A 5,000-nucleotide genomic window follows, 5' to 3' on the forward strand; every position below is an offset into this window, starting at 1 on the left:
CTCCAATTCAGGGCCTGGTATAGCTTTCAATCCCAAATCTTGGCGCAAGAACTTCCAAGATATTCTACACACACACACACAACACACACACACACACACACACACACACACACACACACACACACACACACACACACACACCACTGCATATCTTTCGCGCCTTCGTCATAGAGAATAGATTCTTAGTTCTTTTTTAGCTCTACCCAGTAGCTTATCTGTTGCACCGAGGCATCTCTTAGTGTAACAGTGTTGGATTGCGTCGAGCTCCACTGATGTGTCCATAACTGGGAATGCATCTTTGTGCGTGTGTGCCCACATACACAACACACACACACACACACACAAATACAGACAGACACACACACACACACACAGACACACAGATAGATAGATAGATAGATAGATAGATAGATAGATAGATAGATAGATAGATAGATAGATAGATAAACAGACAGACAGACAGGCAGACAGACAGACAGGCAGACAGACAGATAGATAGACAGACAGACAGACAGACAGACAGACAGACAGATAGACAGACAGACAGACAGACAGATAGACAGATAGATATTCTTTGCAATGTGGCAACGACATATCGATTCATGCGATAGATTCTGGCTTTCCATTCAGCTTATTCATTACAGACACATCCACCAGAAAGAAGTCTGACATTTAAAATAAGGAAAAAAAAAAGATGGGAAGTTGCGATGTTCATACATTTACCAAGAGATTTACTAGTGTAAAACATTGAGTCCCCTGAATATTACTGTCTCAAGTCCTTGCGCTTATAGGGATGATCACCGTGTCTCGATGGCGTATAACTGACAGGATCGAGACCACAATATTCCCCATGAACAAGACGCCGGACTGTTGCAGGTTTACTCATTTACAGCTAGCTGGACTGAAGCAATATTAAAAGGAGAGGCAGCTCGTAGATAAAATCAGTGAGGGTGTTGCTTCAGAAAACTTTTAGCCGTTGTTTTAATATCGTGTAAAAGGAAGGCGGCGAGCTTGGCAGAAACGTTAGCGCGCCGGGCGAAAAGGCTTAGCGGTATTTCGTCTGTCTTTATGTTCTGAGTTCAAATTCCGCCGAGGTCGACTTTGCCTTTCATCCTTTCGGGGTCGATTAAATAAGTACCAGTTACGCACTGGGGTCGATATAATCGACTTAATCCGTGTGTCTGTCCTTGTTTGTCCTCTCTGTGTTTAGCCCCTTGTGGACAGTAAAGAAATAGGTATTTCGTCTGTCTTTACGTTCTGAGTTCAAATTCCGCCGAGGTCGACTTTGCCTTTCATCCTTTCGGGATCGATTAATTAAGTACCTATTTCTTTAAGTACCTATTCCTTTCGGGGTCGATAAATTAAGTACCAGTTGCATACCAGGGTCGATCTAATCGACTGGACCTCTCCCCCAAAATTACTGCCCTTGTGCCTAGAATAGAAAAGAATATTCTTAACCAGAAGAATATGAAAGAACTTTAAAAAGTTATAAATGATAACTTACAAGGTTCTCCAATGGAAAATATTCTTAAACATTATACCAAAAAATAACTCCAAAGCCACTGGCGGGACACGAATAATATCGTTTATCTTTTATCTTCCCCTTGTTACAGTCATTTGACTGCGGCCATGCTGGAGTATCGCCATGAAGAAATTTTAATCGAATGAAGTGACTCCTGTACTTATCTCTTTCAAAGCCAGGTACTTATTGCATCGGTCTCCTTTGCCGAACCGCTATGTTACCATCACAAGTTGTCAAGTGTTGATGGGGGCCAGATATAGACACAAACACACGCACACACACACACACACACACACACACACACACACACGAAGACACACACACACATGTATACGACAGGCTTCTTTCAGTTTCCGTCTACCACATCCACTCCCAAGGCTTTGGTCGGCCCGAGTCCATAATAGAAGACACCTGCCTGTGGTGCCACGCGGTAGGACTGAACCTGGAAGCATATGGTTGAGAAGCAAGCTTCTTACCACACAGCCACACCTGCGCCAATCATCGGTAAATGTGATGGTAAATATTTGTTCGTTTAGCTGACCTTGTAATGAGAGGAAATATAATTCATAAACAGTGGTACACTGAGGATTTTGGTACGACTGTTTAGAAAACAAAATAGTTGAAAACTGCAAAGGTAATTACCTGGAGACTTACTAAGCTATATGAACAATGATATTTGCAAGATTTAGCATATTTATGCATATTTGCAAATAATAATATAACTTGGAACGCGGCCACAAATTGGAAGATCGAAGAAAGGAAAACGAGCTTTCTGGCTTCAATATCATACAATAGACAAGAAAAAATATCTACACAGACCCAATCAGACGATACTTTCAAACTAACTAACTTACATTAGGTGTTTTAAACTTTTTTCTCCCTCCCTGTATCTATCTATCTATCTATCTATCTATCTATCTATCATCTATCTATCTATCTATCTATCTATCTATCTATCTATCTATCTATGCATACATATTTATACATCAACGATGCACCAATACACATACGTCATATATATATATATATATATTATATATATATATATATATATGTATATGTATATGTATGTGTGTGTGTGTTGTGCGTTTGTGTGTGTAATATATATACTCTCTTCCCGCTCCCACTTTCTAGTCTTTATATATATTATATATATATATATATATATATATCTATATATATATATATATGTGTGTGTGTGTGTGTGTGGTGTTGTGTGTGTGTATTCTCCTCTGACCTTTTCTCTCGTCGTTTTTCGTTCTTCTCCTTCCTCTCCCTTTAGTCAAGTAAATTACGTTGTTGTGTATAAAACTGTATAAAATTATAGACTGATGCGTTCAAGACATATGTTCACCGAAATAACACGGGGTTTCCGATTGCTTCAATTTCAAATGAATTAGTCAACACTGATTGTGTTTCTGCGTGGGTGTAAGGGACCGCTTTACGCGTCCGACTGCAAACTGGAAATATCTTGTGACTCCGGTGAAGAAGCAATTTACTACAACGAAATCTAATAACATATTATTTCCTAACTTCCAAACACTGAATGGTTACTTTCGTCTAGTTTCTCTTCTACTAAGACTACCATCTCAAGAAGCAGTAATTCTTGGAAAGTTCTTGCTAATTTAGTGCTGTCAGCGTAATTACGCTGGTGACATTATCTCAAACCTATTTCCTCGCGTGAATGACAAGCCTTTTCAACATTTATTGGCAACAACAGATCAAATTTCGGTGGTTTTTGCCAAATGTAACCACTGGCAGGTGAAATATAGAAGTTGCTATAATTTACCCGCCGGCAAAGCAACAGGAAGTGCGAAATTATTCATGAGACCAGATCTATCGTTCGATTTACATTTGCAGCCATTTTCCTCTTTCGTTTACAGTCTTGAAAGCGCGTGGCCTAGTGGTTAGGTGGTTGCACTCATGTTCCCACAATCGCGGTTTCGATTCTCGGACTAGGCAATGTGTTTTTTTTTCTTGAACAGTGGCGACTCGCGCATAGGCACTGCAGAACTGCAGCGTCCCCTCTTTTCACTCGATATTATCAATAACATTCAATATAATGAGTCCTTTTTTCTTTAATTAGGACAACAAGGACAGACAAACGGATTAAGCCGATTACATCGACCCTAGTGTTGGCATTCAAAATGGCTCCCTCCGATTATCAGCACACAATTCACAGATGCTTATATCTTTTATATTTTCCGTGAATTTTTCATGGGTTCAGTTAGTTATAATAAATAGATCTATAATTTACTACTAATAACATAATAGTACTCAGCGAAATTTTTTAGTACTCACACATTTTCGTGACTTTTTTTTCTATCTTTTGTTTGGTTGCCAGCGTCAATTTTCTGTTTGGATTGTTTTCATATTAAGTGTAATGATACACTTTTATAGGCTAATTAATGTGAAAGAAATTTTCGCTATAAATAAATAAATAAATAAATAATTAGTTATTAGTAATTCAAGTTTGAAAATTTTGGTAATTTTAGTTAATCGTAAGCCATAGACACATTCATGTTTTTCTCTTTTAAATTAACATAAACATTTATTTACATGAAAGAAAATTACCGGAAACATAACACGTATTGTTTACAAATATTGACAACATGTGCTAGACGGAGACGTTGCTGTCTGTCAATAGAGAGGGAAAGAGTAAGGAATGCACGGTGCTGACTAGAAAGGAAGAAAGGTAACGGTGGCTCTGCTCTGATTGGCTGTATGCAAATGTATTCATTACTGGGGTCCGGAATTCTGATGGGAAAAAAATTTCGCTGACCGAACGCTTCCCACTGTTCATTTCCAGTTGAATGAAATCATGTGATATGGGAGTTCCGGCGTCCATGATTGGCGATTCTCGTCTGCTAGGATCTATGCGTTTATGCACCACGCGCCTACATGACAGGAACTCTCAAGGCTAATAACGCAGTATTTAGTGTTCTAACAAGACATCTGTGTGTAGTTTGATTAAAATTAGAATTTTTAGGAATTTTGTAGGGAGTGTAGAATTTGATAAATGCTCTCTTTTAGTAAAAGTTACATACTGCAAACTAATAAATAAGAAGCTTTCTTTATTATAGTATGAATGGTGAATACAGAACAGAATTATTGTTTAAAAGGCTACTCTGCGCGCACACAAGGATAAAATGAAATTTAATTTAATAAATATATTCTCAGGCGAATTCATATTTTCAACAGAATTACATCAAGTTATTTCCCCTGCTTATCATTTATGCATGTGTAACAAAGAGAAAAAGAAAATTTGCTTCACCAGTCTACCAGTTTTGAAGATAATCAAACCAAAATTTAATGAGTTCGAGTCACTCATCCAATGAGTATTTCTGTCAAATTTGGAGAAAATCCGTTCAACCGTTTTCTAGTGATTTTGAAAACACACAGACAAAGCCGAGTGATTACAATACCCTGCTTTCGCTTACGCACGTAGGTTTAATTAAATAACTCGCAAAAATCATAT

The sequence above is a fragment of the Octopus sinensis genome, linkage group LG4 (assembly GCF_006345805.1).
Source record: "Octopus sinensis linkage group LG4, ASM634580v1, whole genome shotgun sequence".
Classification (NCBI taxonomy): domain Eukaryota; kingdom Metazoa; phylum Mollusca; class Cephalopoda; order Octopoda; family Octopodidae; genus Octopus; species Octopus sinensis.